The following is a 19,417-nucleotide window of genomic DNA, read 5'->3' as shown; positions in this document are numbered from 1 at the left end:
ATGACGTTTGTGTTGTGTTTGAGAAAGTGATGCGATTATTTATTGGTAAGTTTTCACCAAATTTGAAATGCCTAACTTTTCGATAGACTTAAAAACACCGTAATTATTATCTTTTTCTGAATTAACTGACCCCATTTGACCTTTGCACGTTGTTGTCAAATAAGTGAGCTCTAAAGTTATAGTTAAAATACTTCTGATCAGGCATTACGGACTTAGAATTCATGTGTTGAAAGTTAGTACAAAGTTTTGACTTCCATGTCGCGATTCAAAATTCCCGCCGAATCAACGGTAAAGTCAAAATCTTGTCGAGCAGAGGGGTTAAATTATTTTCACAATGAGAGCTAAATTATTGTAACAGCGTCATCTAGCAGCTCTATAAAACCCTAAATCATCCAACCATAGACAATCAGCTCAGCAAAAAAGCAGCAGTATGTTCCCAAATAAATGATAGATGGCGTTGTGAATGTGCCATTGACAATTTGACAGCAAACTAATTCGCTATCTGTGGTAACTTAAAAACGAGTTTATTGCAAAGAGTAAAGTAATATATAGGGAAAAGAGAGCCCTCTTGCGTGATAATCATGCAAACCTATTTGTCAATGCGCCATCTCTCTCTAAATTGGCCCCGAACTACCTACATAGCTATAGCTATAAAAATATATATGCATCATATTCATAACATTTTCTATTAGGGTAAATAGCACCATGTAACTATAACATTGGTTATCGTTATAGTTACATTATGCTACTTACCCTAATAGAAAATGTCATCGTTAATATAGTAAAAGGTCGAAGGAAAACAAATAATTATTATGTATTATTACTTTTTATACGCGTGTACGCAGAATGCAAAAACCGCCATATTGATATTTTGTTATGATCTGATCGATGATCGGTTTTGTTAAGTTACTTGGAATACCGACACCAGGTCTTTTTAGATTAAAATTGATATTTGTGCTTTTTCAAACCGTATTTAATTTATTCGCCTATTTTATCTTTTTTTTAAGTGTCTAATATTTTCCTCATACTTTTCTCTAATTAATATTGCATAAATAATTTTATATTGACAAACAAAAACGATTATAGTGTAGTGCCATCTGTTGGTAATTTAAAGTATCTTTTAGATAGTAAATAGTTTCCGGGCCAAATAAAAGGTGGCGACTCTTCATTCACTTAGCTGTCAAAATGTACGGAGTGTCTCCCCCCTGGTTTATTGTCTTCCGTTTTGTTCCCCAACGGCTCCGCCAGTGAATAAAATAAAATGAAACGTCAGTCTCCAAACGGAGAGAATTGATTTGAATTAAATAGTATTCAAGCTGAACGCGTATTCGCGACCTTGTGTCGCCTTATCCAATCGCATTCTGATCTGTAGTTACGGCCGGTGCTTCTGTTTACATCCTATCAACCGATTATACAGTGAAAATTCAGTCGTAAGATTGCCGCGGTTGTCGGCGTATGCCTATTAGAACTACCAAAATAGAATGCAATCGTCGTGTTAGGATGTGAAGGCTCCGTGGATTCGGTGCGAGCTGAGCTGACCTTACATCTGAGTAAAGACATCGACCCACGCTGTTTAATAAAGTGACTCCTACGCGGCACAACCACTGAGGAACTGCGTCGTCTAAACATTACAATGAGCAAAATTATGAGAAATACCAACGTGTCGTGTCGTTAACTTATGCTCTGCTATTTTAAATCTAAGTTAAAGTGTTTATTTTGCTGAAATCTGTGCGTCTGTGTGTCTGAATGAGTCAGTCTGGAGGTGTTGTGTAGTGTTTCTGTTTTGCTGGCCAAACTACAGAATTCCGTCAACACTCAAGGCTACTTTGTTAAGAAACCTGATGTTCTTCAACTCTGCAAACTGGTGCGTAACACGTATTTATAATTATTTGTGTATCTCAATGTCATTTGGTATTTTGTAGATTTCTAGAGGTTACATTGATTAAATTTTTTTGTCGATCTCTTTTTAACGAGAATGCAATAACAATTTATTGCCAAATGATTCTATAATCTAGGTATAACATATTTGTTTGGCTGTATTAGCAAAACTAAAGCAATCATTTAACATGTGCTAAATTGTGTTTCATTTCTACATGTGAATGTTTGAACACCTATTTCAATTTCTAAGTTGTTTATTATTGGAAAACTAAAGCCAATAAGTTCTAATACAATATATTTGAGTGTTAATCTTGACCTGAGTATCATTTTCCATCATTCACATTTTGTAAGCAAATTGAAACAAATCAATTTTATTTGGCAAACCTTGGACCGCCTTGTTTATGCCTTATTAGTCTCTACTCTTGTTACCTTGGCTATAGATTCGAAATTTATATTTTTAAATACTATTTTAGTACATAAACAACCATTAAATGCATCATTTAATTTACTAATTAACCATTAACTATAGGTAATTGAAGTTAAGCCAATTTAATTTTAAAGCTATTAAAATGCTATTAAACCAAACCTTATTCCAATAAGTATTCTTTACTTAAACACTAAATGCTGTTTCTACCATACAGACTGAATAAATTAATTAGTTCATACTAGCCAAAGATTTTTCATGTGATACACAAATTATTTACATTTGAAATTATAACAAGGTACATGTAAATAGAAACCCTAACTACATCAAATGCAGTCAGGAAACATTATACAACAAACAACCTCATTAGTAATTAACTGATTGGGCCACTTTCTAACTTATGGTCATTTATGGAAACTACACCAGTCTTTACCAATTGAGCTGTATCATACTTGCATTTTATTTTATCTATCTAAGCGGGGAAAGTATATTAAGCAATGTTTTCTATAATGTCTTTTGTGCTTATGTGCGTCAGTAAGGACTACAATTTTGTAATATTTTTATATGACTGTTGTGAAAGCAATATGAATTTAAGCAGGTTGATTTCACTGGTAAATTCTCTTGGATATTCCAATATTTTTAGATTAAATAGGAGCTTCAACTGAACTGTACAATCACACAAATACTTAAAACCACATTGGTATACAAGCATTCAACGAATGATGTATCTCATTAAAACCTCTTAAACACAGGTCTGTTTGCTGCTAAAAGATAATTCTAATACTTTATTGCTATTTAGCAATAACTCAGAACAGCATACCATTGTGTAACGTAGTAATAATTTTGCAGTACGTAATGTCCGATGACTAAGTTAGTATGCAGTTCTTAGCTCAGCACTAAAATTAAAAAGCGTTCTTCATTTCTGACAATATTCCTCTGATGGCATTGGAATTCACCTGTTTGCATTGTCGTAATAAATTGTTATTGTTTGGTTTACTGAATTGCAAACGAAAATTGCTGTATGTATAACCAGGTATAAGGAATAAGTATTTTTCATCTATCTTACTTAATAAGGAAGTAGTAATTTATTGCATAAAAGGCTGTAATATTTAGGTACGTTTATTCTTCATAGATAGGTATAATAAGTATCTTGTTATTTCACTAAATTTTTTGTGTCTCTTCGATAACGAAAACGTTTGTAAAGGACAATGCCAGGGTCTGGGCTCATAGTTTGCCCAGCAATGGGAGTAGTTCCAGGGGGTTCCTTAGTGCACTCTGAACACGTAATGCAAATATTTTTGAAATCGCTCCCTGGGGTCCTGAGGAAAACCGGTTCAAATATTCTCCACGAAGAGTCACTTAACAAGGCCTGAGCCATTTGCCCAGTAGTAAGAGTGGTCAAAGTAGGTTCTTTACTTCAATCTTAACACAAAATTAAAATATTTTTGAAATCGGTCCCAGGGGTCCCGCGAAAAACCGATTCAAATGTTCTCCTTAGATAGTCACTTAACAAAGTCTTTGGCATTTTCCCAGTAGTGGGAGTGGTCAAAATAGGTTCTTTACTTCACTCTTAACATGAAATCCAAATATTTTTGAAATCGGCCCCTGGGGTCCGGAGAAAAACCGGTTCTAATATTCCACATGAACAATCGCTTTACAAAGCCTGTCTTATTTACCCAGTAGTGGGAGTGATTGAAATAGGTTCCTTAATTCACTTTTAACATGAAATTAAAATATTTTTGAAATCGGTCAAAGGAGACCCGAGAAAAAAACTGATTCAAATGTTCTCCTCAGATAGTCACTTAACAAAGTCTTTGGCATTTGCCCAGTACTGGGAGTGGTCAAAGTAGGTTCTTTACTTCACTCTTAACATGAAATCAAAATATTTTTGAAATCAGTCCTTGGGGTCCGGAGAAAACCGGTTCTAATATTCCACATGAACAGTCGCTTTACAAAGCCTGTCTTATTTACCCAGTAGTGGGAGTGATTGAAATAGGTTCCTTAATTCACTTTTAACATGAAATTAAAATATTTTTGAAATCGGTCAAAGGAGACCCGAGAAAAAAACTGATTCAAATGTTCTCCTCAGATAGTCACTTAACAAAGTCTTTGGCATTTTCCCAGTACTGGGAGTGGTCAAAGTAGGTTCTTTACTTCACTCTTAACATGAAATCAAAATATTTTTGAAATCAGTCCTTGGGGTCCGGAGAAAACCCGGTTCTAATATTCCACATGAACAGTCGCTTTACAAAGCCTGTCTTATTTACCCAGTAGTGGGAGTGATTGAAATAGGTTCCTTACTTCACTTTTAACATGAAATTAAAATATTTTTGAAATCGGTCAAAGGAGACCGAGAAAAACTGATTCAAATGTTCTCCTCAGATAGTCACTTAACAAAGCCTTTGGCATTTGCCCAGTAGTGGCAGTGGTCAAAGTAGGTTCTTTACTTCACTCTTAACATGAAATCAAAATATTTTTGAAATCAGTCCTTGGGGTCCGGAGAAAACCCGGTTCTAATATTCCACATGAACAGTCGCTTTACAAAGCCTGTCTTATTTACCCAGTAGTGGGAGTGATTGAAATAGGTTCCTTAATTCACTTTTAACATGAAATTAAAATATTTTTGAAATCGGTCAAAGGAGACCGAGAAAAAACTGATTCAAATGTTCTCCTCAGATAGTCACTTAACAAAGTCTTTGGCATTTGCCCAGTACTGGGAGTGGTCAAAGTAGGTTCTTTACTTCACTCTTAACATGAAATCAAAATATTTTTGAAATCAGTCCTTGGGGTCCGGAGAAAACCCGGTTCTAATATTCCACATGAACAGTCGCTTTACAAAGCCTGTCTTATTTACCCAGTAGTGGGAGTGATTGAAATAGGTTCCTTAATTCACTTTTAACATGAAATTAAAATATTTTTGAAATCAGTCAAAGGAGACCGAGAAAAAACTGATTCAAATGTTCTCCTCAGATAGTCACTTAACAAAGCCTTTGGCATTTGCCCAGTAGTGGCAGTGGTCAAAGTAGGTTCTTTACTTCACTCTTAACATGAAATCAAAATATTTTTGAAATCAGTCCTTGGGGTCCGGAGAAAACCCGGTTCTAATATTCCACATGAACAGTCGCTTTACAAAGCCTGTCTTATTTACCCAGTAGTGGGAGTGATTGAAATAGGTTCCTTACTTTACTTTTAACATGAAATTAAAATATTTTTGAAATCGGTCAAAGGAGACCCGAGAAAAAAACTGATTCAAATGTTCTCCTCAGATAGTCACTTAACAAAGCCTTTGGCATTTGCCCAGTAGTGGCAGTGGTCAAAGTAGGTTCTTTACTTCACTCTTAACATGAAATCAAAATATTTTTGAAATCAGTCCTTGGGGTCCGGAGAAAACCGGTTCTAATATTCCACATGAACAGTCGCTTTACAAAGCCTGTCTTATTTACCCAGTAGTGGGAGTGATTGAAATAGGTTCCTTACTTCACTTTTAACATGAAATTAAAATATTTTTGAAATCGGTCAAAGGAGACCGAGAAAAAACTGATTCAAATGTTCTCCTCAGATAGTCACTTAACAAAGTCTTTGGCATTTGCCCAGTACTGGGAGTGGTCAAAGTAGGTTCTTTACTTCACTCTTAACATGAAATCAAAATATTTTTGAAATCAGTCCTTGGGGTCCGGAGAAAACCCGGTTCTAATATTCCACATGAACAGTCGCTTTACAAAGCCTGTCTTATTTACCCAGTAGTGGGAGTGATTGAAATAGGTTCCTTACTTCACTTTTAACATGAAATTAAAATATTTTTGAAATCGGTCAAAGGAGACCGAGAAAAACTGATTCAAATGTTCTCCTCAGATAGTCACTTAACAAAGCCTTTGGCATTTGCCCAGTAGTGGCAGTGGTCAAAGTAGGTTCTTTACTTCACTCTTAACATGAAATCAAAATATTTTTGAAATCAGTCCTTGGGGTCCGGAGAAAACCCGGTTCTAATATTCCACATGAACAGTCGCTTTACAAAGCCTGTCTTATTTACCCAGTAGTGGGAGTGATTGAAATAGGTTCCTTACTTCACTTTTAACATGAAATTAAAATATTTTTGAAATCGGTCAAAGGAGACCCGAGAAAAAAACTGATTCAAATGTTCTCCTCAGATAGTCACTTAACAAAGCCTTTGGCATTTACCCAGTAGTGGGAGTGGTCAAAGTAGGTTCTTTACTTCACTCTTAACATGAAATCAAAATATTTTTGAAATCAGTCCTTGGGGTCCGGAGAAAACCGGTTCTAATATTCCACATGAACAGTCGCTTTACAAAGCCTGTCTTATTTACCCAGTAGTGGGAGTGATTGAAATAGGTTCCTTACTTCACTTTTAACATGAAATTAAAATATTTTTGAAATCGGTCAAAGGAGACCGAGAAAAACTGATTCAAATGTTCTCCTCAGATAGTCACTTAACAAAGCCTTTGGCATTTGCCCAGTAGTGGCAGTGGTCAAAGTAGGTTCTTTACTTCACTCTTAACATGAAATCAAAATATTTTTGAAATCAGTCCTTGGGGTCGGAGAAAACCCGGTTCTAATATTCCACATGAACAGTCGCTTTACAAAGCCTGTCTTATTTACCCAGTAGTGGGAGTGATTGAAATAGGTTCCTTACTTCACTTTTAACATGAAATTAAAATATTTTTGAAATCGGTCAAAGGAGACCGAGAAAAAACTGATTCAAATGTTCTCCTCAGATAGTCACTTAACAAAGTCTTTGGCATTTGCCCAGTACTGGGAGTGGTCAAAGTAGGTTCTTTACTTCACTCTTAACATGAAATCAAAATATTTTTGAAATCAGTCCTTGGGGTCCGGAGAAAACCCGGTTCTAATATTCCACATGAACAGTCGCTTTACAAAGCCTGTCTTATTTACCCAGTAGTGGGAGTGATTGAAATAGGTTCCTTACTTCACTTTTAACATGAAATTAAAATATTTTTGAAATCGGTCAAAGGAGACCGAGAAAAAACTGATTCAAATGTTCTCCTCAGATAGTCACTTAACAAAGCCTTTGGCATTTGCCCAGTAGTGGCAGTGGTCAAAGTAGGTTCTTTACTTCACTCTTAACATGAAATCAAAATATTTTTGAAATCAGTCCTTGGGGTCCGGAGAAAACCGGTTCTAATATTCCACATGAACAGTCGCTTTACAAAGCCTGTCTTATTTACCCAGTAGTGGGAGTGATTGAAATAGGTTCCTTACTTCACTTTTAACATGAAATTAAAATATTTTTGAAATCGGTCAAAGGAGACCGAGAAAAACTGATTCAAATGTTCTCCTCAGATAGTCACTTAACAAAGCCTTTGGCATTTGCCCAGTAGTGGCAGTGGTCAAAGTAGGTTCTTTACTTCACTCTTAACATGAAATCAAAATATTTTTGAAATCAGTCCTTGGGGTCCGGAGAAAACCCGGTTCTAATATTCCACATGAACAGTCGCTTTACAAAGCCTGTCTTATTTACCCAGTAGTGGGAGTGATTGAAATAGGTTCCTTACTTCACTTTTAACATGAAATTAAAATATTTTTGAAATCGGTCAAAGGAGACCCGAGAAAAAAACTGATTCAAATGTTCTCCTCAGATAGTCACTTAACAAAGTCTTTGGCATTTGCCCAGTACTGGGAGTGGTCAAAGTAGGTTCTTTACTTCACTCTTAACATGAAATCAAAATATTTTTGAAATCAGTCCTTGGGGTCCGGAGAAAACCCGGTTCTAATATTCCACATGAACAGTCGCTTTACAAAGCCTGTCTTATTTACCCAGTAGTGGGAGTGATTGAAATAGGTTCCTTACTTCACTTTTAACATGAAATTAAAATATTTTTGAAATCGGTCAAAGGAGACCCGAGAAAAAAACTGATTCAAATGTTCTCCTCAGATAGTCACTTAACAAAGTCTTTGGCATTTGCCCAGTACTGGGAGTGGTCAAAGTAGGTTCTTTACTTCACTCTTAACATGAAATCAAAATATTTTTGAAATCAGTCCTTGGGGTCCGAGAAAACCCGGTTCTAATATTCCACATGAACAGTCGCTTTACAAAGCCTGTCTTATTTACCCAGTAGTGGGAGTGATTGAAATAGGTTCCTTACTTCACTTTTAACATGAAATTAAAATATTTTTGAAATCGGTCAAAGGAGACCCGAGAAAAACTGATTCAAATGTTCTCCTCAGATAGTCACTTAACAAAGCCTTTGGCATTTGCCCAGTAGTGGGAGTGGTCAAAGTAGGTTCTTTACTTCACTCTTAACATGAAATCAAAATATTTTTGAAATCAGTCCTTGGGGTCCGGAGAAAACCCGGTTCTAATATTCCACATGAACAGTCGCTTTACAAAGCCTGTCTTATTTACCCAGTAGTGGGAGTGATTGAAATAGGTTCCTTACTTCACTTTTAACATGAAATTAAAATATTTTTGAAATCGGTCAAAGGAGACCGAGAAAAACTGACTGATTCAAATGTTCTCCTCAGATAGTCACTTAACAAAGCCTTTGGCATTTGCCCAGTAGTGGCAGTGGTCAAAGTAGGTTCTTTACTTCACTCTTAACATGAAATCAAAATATTTTTGAAATCAGTCCTTGGGGTCCGGAGAAAACCGGTTCTAATATTCCACATGAACAGTCGCTTTACAAAGCCTGTCTTATTTACCCAGTAGTGGGAGTGATTGAAATAGGTTCCTTACTTCACTTTTAACATGAAATTAAAATATTTTTGAAATCGGTCAAAGGAGACCGAGAAAAAACTGATTCAAATGTTCTCCTCAGATAGTCACTTAACAAAGTCTTTGGCATTTGCCCAGTACTGGGAGTGGTCAAAGTAGGTTCTTTACTTCACTCTTAACATGAAATCAAAATATTTTTGAAATCAGTCCTTGGGGTCGGAGAAAACCCGGTTCTAATATTCCACATGAACAGTCGCTTTACAAAGCCTGTCTTATTTACCCAGTAGTGGGAGTGATTGAAATAGGTTCCTTACTTCACTTTTAACATGAAATTAAAATATTTTTGAAATCGGTCAAAGGAGACCCGAGAAAAAAACTGATTCAAATGTTCTCCTCAGATAGTCACTTAACAAAGCCTTTGGCATTTGCCCAGTAGTGGCAGTGGTCAAAGTAGGTTCTTTACTTCACTCTTAACATGAAATCAAAATATTTTTGAAATCAGTCCTTGGGGTCCGGAGAAAACCCGGTTCTAATATTCCACATGAACAGTCGCTTTACAAAGCCTGTCTTATTTACCCAGTAGTGGGAGTGATTGAAATAGGTTCCTTACTTCACTTTTAACATGAAATTAAAATATTTTTGAAATCGGTCAAAGGAGACCCGAGAAAAACTGATTCAAATGTTCTCCTCAGATAGTCACTTAACAAAGTCTTTGGCATTTGCCCAGTACTGGGAGTGGTCAAAGTAGGTTCTTTACTTCACTCTTAACATGAAATCAAAATATTTTTGAAATCAGTCCTTGGGGTCGGAGAAAACCCGGTTCTAATATTCCACATGAACAGTCGCTTTACAAAGCCTGTCTTATTTACCCAGTAGTGGGAGTGATTGAAATAGGTTCCTTACTTCACTTTTAACATGAAATTAAAATATTTTTGAAATCGGTCAAAGGAGACCGAGAAAAAACTGATTCAAATGTTCTCCTCAGATAGTCACTTAACAAAGCCTTTGGCATTTGCCCAGTAGTGGCAGTGGTCAAAGTAGGTTCTTTACTTCACTCTTAACATGAAATCAAAATATTTTTGAAATCAGTCCTTGGGGTCGGAGAAAACCCGGTTCTAATATTCCACATGAACAGTCGCTTTACAAAGCCTGTCTTATTTACCCAGTAGTGGGAGTGATTGAAATAGGTTCCTTACTTCACTTTTAACATGAAATTAAAATATTTTTGAAATCGGTCAAAGGAGACCGAGAAAAACTGATTCAAATGTTCTCCTCAGATAGTCACTTAACAAAGTCTTTGGCATTTGCCCAGTACTGGGAGTGGTCAAAGTAGGTTCTTTACTTCACTCTTAACATGAAATCAAAATATTTTTGAAATCAGTCCTTGGGGTCGGAGAAAACCGGTTCTAATATTCCACATGAACAGTCGCTTTACAAAGCCTGTCTTATTTACCCAGTAGTGGGAGTGATTGAAATAGGTTCCTTACTTCACTTTTAACATGAAATTAAAATATTTTTGAAATCGGTCAAAGGAGACCGAGAAAAAACTGATTCAAATGTTCTCCTCAGATAGTCACTTAACAAAGTCTTTGGCATTTGCCCAGTACTGGGAGTGGTCAAAGTAGGCTCTTTACTTCACTCTTAACATGAAATCAAAATATTTTTGAAATCAGTCCTTGGGGTCGGAGAAAACCGGTTCTAATATTCCACATGAACAGTCGCTTTACAAAGCCTGTCTTATTTACCCAGTAGTGGGAGTGATTGAAATAGGTTCCTTACTTCACTTTTAACATGAAATTAAAATATTTTTGAAATCGGTCAAAGGAGACCGAGAAAAACTGATTCAAATGTTCTCCTCAGATAGTCACTTAACAAAGCCTTTGGCATTTACCCAGTAGTGGGAGTGGTCAAAGTAGGTTCTTTACTTCACTCTTAACATGAAATCAAAATATTCTTGAAATCAGTCCTTGGGGTCGGAGAAAACCGGTTCTAATATTCCACATGAACAGTCGCTTTACAAAGCCTGTCTTATTTACCCAGTAGTGGGAGTGATTGAAATAGGTTCCTTACTTCACTTTTAACATGAAATTAAAATATTTTTGAAATCGGTCAAAGGAGACCCGAGAAAAAAACTGATTCAAATGTTCTCCTCAGATAGTCACTTAACAAAGTCTTTGGCATTTGCCCAGTACTGGGAGTGGTCAAAGTAGGTTCTTTACTTCACTCTTAACATGAAATCAAAATATTTTTGAAATCAGTCCTTGGGGTCGGAGAAAACCCGGTTCTAATATTCCACATGAACAGTCGCTTTACAAAGCCTGTCTTATTTACCCAGTAGTGGGAGTGATTGAAATAGGTTCCTTACTTCACTTTTAACATGAAATTAAAATATTTTTGAAATCGGTCAAAGGAGACCGAGAAAAACTGATTCAAATGTTCTCCTCAGATAGTCACTTAACAAAGTCTTTGGCATTTGCCCAGTACTGGGAGTGGTCAAAGTAGGTTCTTTACTTCACTCTTAACATGAAATCAAAATATTTTTGAAATCAGTCCTTGGGGTCCGGAGAAAACCCGGTTCTAATATTCCACATGAACAGTCGCTTTACAAAGCCTGTCTTATTTACCCAGTAGTGGGAGTGATTGAAATAGGTTCCTTACTTCACTTTTAACATGAAATTAAAATATTTTTGAAATCGGTCAAAGGAGACCCGAGAAAAAAACTGATTCAAATGTTCTCCTCAGATAGTCACTTAACAAAGCCTTTGGCATTTGCCCAGTAGTGGCAGTGGTCAAAGTAGGTTCTTTACTTCACTCTTAACATGAAATCAAAATATTTTTGAAATCAGTCCTTGGGGTCCGGAGAAAACCCGGTTCTAATATTCCACATGAACAGTCGCTTTACAAAGCCTGTCTTATTTACCCAGTAGTGGGAGTGATTGAAATAGGTTCCTTACTTCACTTTTAACATGAAATTAAAATATTTTTGAAATCGGTCAAAGGAGACCCGAGAAAAACTGATTCAAATGTTCTCCTCAGATAGTCACTTAACAAAGTCTTTGGCATTTGCCCAGTACTGGGAGTGGTCAAAGTAGGTTCTTTACTTCACTCTTAACATGAAATCAAAATATTTTTGAAATCAGTCCTTGGGGTCCGGAGAAAACCCGGTTCTAATATTCCACATGAACAGTCGCTTTACAAAGCCTGTCTTATTTACCCAGTAGTGGGAGTGATTGAAATAGGTTCCTTACTTCACTTTTAACATGAAATTAAAATATTTTTGAAATCGGTCAAAGGAGACCCGAGAAAAAAACTGATTCAAATGTTCTCCTCAGATAGTCACTTAACAAAGCCTTTGGCATTTGCCCAGTAGTGGCAGTGGTCAAAGTAGGTTCTTTACTTCACTCTTAACATGAAATCAAAATATTTTTGAAATCAGTCCTTGGGGTCGGAGAAAACCCGGTTCTAATATTCCACATGAACAGTCGCTTTACAAAGCCTGTCTTATTTACCCAGTAGTGGGAGTGATTGAAATAGGTTCCTTACTTCACTTTTAACATGAAATTAAAATATTTTTGAAATCGGTCAAAGGAGACCCGAGAAAAACTGATTCAAATGTTCTCCTCAGATAGTCACTTAACAAAGTCTTTGGCATTTGCCCAGTACTGGGAGTGGTCAAAGTAGGTTCTTTACTTCACTCTTAACATGAAATCAAAATATTTTTGAAATCAGTCCTTGGGGTCCGGAGAAAACCCGGTTCTAATATTCCACATGAACAGTCGCTTTACAAAGCCTGTCTTATTTACCCAGTAGTGGGAGTGATTGAAATAGGTTCCTTACTTCACTTTTAACATGAAATTAAAATATTTTTGAAATCGGTCAAAGGAGACCCGAGAAAAAAACTGATTCAAATGTTCTCCTCAGATAGTCACTTAACAAAGTCTTTGGCATTTGCCCAGTACTGGGAGTGGTCAAAGTAGGTTCTTTACTTCACTCTTAACATGAAATCAAAATATTTTTGAAATCAGTCCTTGGGGTCGGAGAAAACCCGGTTCTAATATTCCACATGAACAGTCGCTTTACAAAGCCTGTCTTATTTACCCAGTAGTGGGAGTGATTGAAATAGGTTCCTTACTTCACTTTTAACATGAAATTAAAATATTTTTGAAATCGGTCAAAGGAGACCGAGAAAAACTGATTCAAATGTTCTCCTCAGATAGTCACTTAACAAAGCCTTTGGCATTTGCCCAGTAGTGGGAGTGGTCAAAGTAGGTTCTTTACTTCACTCTTAACATGAAATCAAAATATTTTTGAAATCAGTCCTTGGGGTCGGAGAAAACCCGGTTCTAATATTCCACATGAACAGTCGCTTTACAAAGCCTGTCTTATTTACCCAGTAGTGGGAGTGATTGAAATAGGTTCCTTACTTCACTTTTAACATGAAATTAAAATATTTTTGAAATCGGTCAAAGGAGACCCGAGAAAAAAACTGATTCAAATGTTCTCCTCAGATAGTCACTTAACAAAGTCTTTGGCATTTGCCCAGTACTGGGAGTGGTCAAAGTAGGTTCTTTACTTCACTCTTAACATGAAATCAAAATATTTTTGAAATCAGTCCTTGGGGTCGGAGAAAACCGGTTCTAATATTCCACATGAACAGTCGCTTTACAAAGCCTGTCTTATTTACCCAGTAGTGGGAGTGATTGAAATAGGTTCCTTACTTCACTTTTAACATGAAATTAAAATATTTTTGAAATCGGTCAAAGGAGACCGAGAAAAAACTGATTCAAATGTTCTCCTCAGATAGTCACTTAACAAAGTCTTTGGCATTTGCCCAGTACTGGGAGTGGTCAAAGTAGGTTCTTTACTTCACTCTTAACATGAAATCAAAATATTTTTGAAATCAGTCCTTGGGGTCCGGAGAAAACCCGGTTCTAATATTCCACATGAACAGTCGCTTTACAAAGCCTGTCTTATTTACCCAGTAGTGGGAGTGATTGAAATAGGTTCCTTACTTCACTTTTAACATGAAATTAAAATATTTTTGAAATCGGTCAAAGGAGACCGAGAAAAAACTGATTCAAATGTTCTCCTCAGATAGTCACTTAACAAAGTCTTTGGCATTTGCCCAGTACTGGGAGTGGTCAAAGTAGGTTCTTTACTTCACTCTTAACATGAAATCAAAATATTTTTGAAATCAGTCCTTGGGGTCGGAGAAAACCCGGTTCTAATATTCCACATGAACAGTCGCTTTACAAAGCCTGTCTTATTTACCCAGTAGTGGGAGTGATTGAAATAGGTTCCTTACTTCACTTTTAACATGAAATTAAAATATTTTTGAAATCGGTCAAAGGAGACCGAGAAAAAACTGATTCAAATGTTCTCCTCAGATAGTCACTTAACAAAGTCTTTGGCATTTGCCCAGTACTGGGAGTGGTCAAAGTAGGTTCTTTACTTCACTCTTAACATGAAATCAAAATATTTTTGAAATCAGTCCTTGGGGTCGGAGAAAACCCGGTTCTAATATTCCACATGAACAGTCGCTTTACAAAGCCTGTCTTATTTACCCAGTAGTGGGAGTGATTGAAATAGGTTCCTTACTTCACTTTTAACATGAAATTAAAATATTTTTGAAATCGGTCAAAGGAGACCGAGAAAAAACTGATTCAAATGTTCTCCTCAGATAGTCACTTAACAAAGCCTTTGGCATTTGCCCAGTAGTGGCAGTGGTCAAAGTAGGTTCTTTACTTCACTCTTAACATGAAATCAAAATATTTTTGAAATCAGTCCTTGGGGTCGGAGAAAACCCGGTTCTAATATTCCACATGAACAGTCGCTTTACAAAGCCTGTCTTATTTACCCAGTAGTGGGAGTGATTGAAATAGGTTCCTTACTTCACTTTTAACATGAAATTAAAATATTTTTGAAATCGGTCAAAGGAGACCCGAGAAAAAACTGATTCAAATGTTCTCCTCAGATAGTCACTTAACAAAGCCTTTGGCATTTGCCCAGTAGTGGGAGTGGTCAAAGTAGGTTCTTTACTTCACTCTTAACATGAAATCAAAATATTTTTGAAATCAGTCCTTGGGGTCGGAGAAAACCCGGTTCTAATATTCCACATGAACAGTCGCTTTACAAAGCCTGTCTTATTTACCCAGTAGTGGGAGTGATTGAAATAGGTTCCTTACTTCACTTTTAACATGAAATTAAAATATTTTTGAAATCGGTCAAAGGAGACCGAGAAAAACTGATTCAAATGTTCTCCTCAGATAGTCACTTAACAAAGTCTTTGGCATTTGCCCAGTACTGGGAGTGGTCAAAGTAGGTTCTTTACTTCACTCTTAACATGAAATCAAAATATTTTTGAAATCAGTCCTTGGGGTCCGAGAAAACCCGGTTCTAATATTCCACATGAACAGTCGCTTTACAAAGCCTGTCTTATTTACCCAGTAGTGGGAGTGATTGAAATAGGTTCCTTAATTCACTTTTAACATGAAATTAAAATATTTTTGAAATCGGTCAAAGGAGACCCCGAGAAAAAAACTGATTCAAATGTTCTCCTCAGATAGTCACTTAACAAAGCCTTTGGCATTTGCCCAGTAGTGGCAGTGGTCAAAGTAGGTTCTTTACTTCACTCTTAACATGAAATCAAAATATTTTTGAAATCAGTCCTTGGGGTCGGAGAAAACCCGGTTCTAATATTCCACATGAACAGTCGCTTTACAAAGCCTGTCTTATTTACCCAGTAGTGGGAGTGATTGAAATAGGTTCCTTACTTCACTTTTAACATGAAATTAAAATATTTTTGAAATCGGTCAAAGGAGACCCGAGAAAAAAACTGATTCAAATGTTCTCCTCAGATAGTCACTTAACAAAGTCTTTGGCATTTGCCCAGTACTGGGAGTGGTCAAAGTAGGTTCTTTACTTCACTCTTAACATGAAATCAAAATATTTTTGAAATCAGTCCTTGGGGTCCGGAGAAAACCCGGTTCTAATATTCCACATGAACAGTCGCTTTACAAAGCCTGTCTTATTTACCCAGTAGTGGGAGTGATTGAAATAGGTTCCTTACTTCACTTTTAACATGAAATTAAAATATTTTTGAAATCGGTCAAAGGAGACCGAGAAAAACTGATTCAAATGTTCTCCTCAGATAGTCACTTAACAAAGCCTTTGGCATTTGCCCAGTAGTGGCAGTGGTCAAAGTAGGTTCTTTACTTCACTCTTAACATGAAATCAAAATATTTTTGAAATCAGTCCTTGGGGTCGGAGAAAACCCGGTTCTAATATTCCACATGAACAGTCGCTTTACAAAGCCTGTCTTATTTACCCAGTAGTGGGAGTGATTGAAATAGGTTCCTTACTTCACTTTTAACATGAAATTAAAATATTTTTGAAATCGGTCAAAGGAGACCGAGAAAAAACTGATTCAAATGTTCTCCTCAGATAGTCACTTAACAAAGTCTTTGGCATTTGCCCAGTACTGGGAGTGGTCAAAGTAGGTTCTTTACTTCACTCTTAACATGAAATCAAAATATTTTTGAAATCAGTCCTTGGGGTCGGAGAAAACCCGGTTCTAATATTCCACATGAACAGTCGCTTTACAAAGCCTGTCTTATTTACCCAGTAGTGGGAGTGATTGAAATAGGTTCCTTACTTCACTTTTAACATGAAATTAAAATATTTTTGAAATCGGTCAAAGGAGACCGAGAAAAAACTGATTCAAATGTTCTCCTCAGATAGTCACTTAACAAAGCCTTTGGCATTTGCCCAGTAGTGGCAGTGGTCAAAGTAGGTTCTTTACTTCACTCTTAACATGAAATCAAAATATTTTTGAAATCAGTCCTTGGGGTCCGGAGAAAACCCGGTTCTAATATTCCACATGAACAGTCGCTTTACAAAGCCTGTCTTATTTACCCAGTAGTGGGAGTGATTGAAATAGGTTCCTTACTTCACTTTTAACATGAAATTAAAATATTTTTGAAATCGGTCAAAGGAGACCCGAGAAAAAAACTGATTCAAATGTTCTCCTCAGATAGTCACTTAACAAAGTCTTTGGCATTTGCCCAGTACTGGGAGTGGTCAAAGTAGGTTCTTTACTTCACTCTTAACATGAAATCAAAATATTTTTGAAATCAGTCCTTGGGGTCCGGAGAAAACCCGGTTCTAATATTCCACATGAACAGTCGCTTTACAAAGCCTGTCTTATTTACCCAGTAGTGGGAGTGATTGAAATAGGTTCCTTACTTCACTTTTAACATGAAATTAAAATATTTTTGAAATCGGTCAAAGGAGACCCGAGAAAAACTGATTCAAATGTTCTCCTCAGATAGTCACTTAACAAAGTCTTTGGCATTTGCCCAGTACTGGGAGTGGTCAAAGTAGGTTCTTTACTTCACTCTTAACATGAAATCAAAATATTTTTGAAATCAGTCCTTGGGGTCCGGAGAAAACCCGGTTCTAATATTCCACATGAACAGTCGCTTTACAAAGCCTGTCTTATTTACCCAGTAGTGGGAGTGATTGAAATAGGTTCCTTACTTCACTTTTAACATGAAATTAAAATATTTTTGAAATCGGTCAAAGGAGACCCGAGAAAAACTGATTCAAATGTTCTCCTCAGATAGTCACTTAACAAAGCCTTTGGCATTTGCCCAGTAGTGGGAGTGGTCAAAGTAGGTTCTTTACTTCACTCTTAACATGAAATCAAAATATTTTTGAAATCAGTCCTTGGGGTCCGGAGAAAACCCGGTTCTAATATTCCACATGAACAGTCGCTTTACAAAGCCTGTCTTATTTACCCAGTAGTGGGAGTGATTGAAATAGGTTCCTTACTTCACTTTTAACATGAAATTAAAATATTTTTGAAATCGGTCAAAGGAGACCCGAGAAAAACTGATTCAAATGTTCTCCTCAGATAGTCACTTAACAAAGTCTTTGGCATTTGCCCAGTACTGGGAGTGGTCAAAGTAGGTTCTTTACTTCACTCTTAACATGAAATCAAAATATTTTTGAAATCAGTCCTTGGGGTCCGGAGAAAACCCGGTTCTAATATTCCACATGAACAGTCGCTTTACAAAGCCTGTCTTATTTACCCAGTAGTGGGAGTGATTGAAATAGGTTCCTTACTTCACTTTTAACATGAAATTAAAATATTTTTGAAATCGGTCAAAGGAGACCCGAGAAAAAAACTGATTCAAATGTTCTCCTCAGATAGTCACTTAACAAAGTCTTTGGCATTTGCCCAGTACTGGGAGTGGTCAAAGTAGGTTCTTTACTTCACTCTTAACATGAAATCAAAATATTTTTGAAATCAGTCCTTGGGGTCCGGAGAAACCCGGTTCTAATATTCCACATGAACAGTCGCTTTACAAAGCCTGTCTTATTTACCCAGTAGTGGGAGTGATTGAAATAGGTTCCTTACTTCACTTTTAACATGAAATTAAAATATTTTTGAAATCGGTCAAAGGAGACCCGAGAAAAAAACTGATTCAAATGTTCTCCTCAGATAGTCACTTAACAAAGTCTTTGGCATTTGCCCAGTACTGGGAGTGGTCAAAGTAGGTTCTTTACTTCACTCTTAACATGAAATCAAAATATTTTTGAAATCAGTCCTTGGGGTCCGGAGAAAACCCGGTTCTAATATTCCACATGAACAGTCGCTTTACAAAGCCTGTCTTATTTACCCAGTAGTGGGAGTGATTGAAATAGGTTCCTTACTTCACTTTTAACATGAAATTAAAATATTTTTGAAATCGGTCAAAGGAGACCCGAGAAAAAAACTGATTCAAATGTTCTCCTCAGATAGTCACTTAACAAAGCCTTTGGCATTTGCCCAGTAGTGGCAGTGGTCAAAGTAGGTTCTTTACTTCACTCTTAACATGAAATCAAAATATTTTTGAAATCAGTCCTTGGGGTCCGGAGAAAACCCGGTTCTAATATTCCACATGAACAGTCGCTTTACAAAGCCTGTCTTATTTACCCAGTAGTGGGAGTGATTGAAATAGGTTCCTTACTTCACTTTTAACATGAAATTAAAATATTTTTGAAATCGGTCAAAGGAGACCCGAGAAAAAAACTGATTCAAATGTTCTCCTCAGATAGTCACTTAACAAAGCCTTTGGCATTTGCCCAGTAGTGGGAGTGGTCAAAGTAGGTTCTTTACTTCACTCTTAACATGAAATCAAAATATTTTTGAAATCAGTCCTTGGGGTCCGGAGAAAACCGGTTCTAATATTCCACATGAACAGTCGCTTTACAAAGCCTGTCTTATTTACCCAGTAGTGGGAGTGATTGAAATAGGTTCCTTAATTCACTTTTAACATGAAATTAAAATATTTTTGAAATCGGTCAAAGGAGACCCGAGAAAAAAACTGATTCAAATGTTCTCCTCAGATAGTCACTTAACAAAGTCTTTGGCATTTGCC

The 19,417-nt window shown here is 36.5% G+C and overlaps 1 protein-coding gene across 1 annotated transcript in view; it reads left to right on the top strand.

The window, feature by feature from the left end:
• Positions 1-1,191: 1,191 nt before the first annotated feature.
• Positions 1,192-19,417, top strand: part of LOC110372408 (dual specificity protein phosphatase CDC14A) — a 168,351-nt gene continuing 150,125 nt past the window's right edge. Inside the window, exon 1 of the mRNA XM_064041695.1 lies at positions 1,192-1,864. The gene's annotated coding sequence lies outside the window, so the exon portion shown is untranslated. The remainder of the gene's footprint in view (positions 1,865-19,417) is intronic.

This window comes from Helicoverpa armigera, chromosome 26, assembly GCF_030705265.1.
Source record: "Helicoverpa armigera isolate CAAS_96S chromosome 26, ASM3070526v1, whole genome shotgun sequence".
Taxonomy (NCBI): domain Eukaryota; kingdom Metazoa; phylum Arthropoda; class Insecta; order Lepidoptera; family Noctuidae; genus Helicoverpa; species Helicoverpa armigera.
This window is presented reverse-complemented; position numbering and strand designations above follow the sequence as displayed.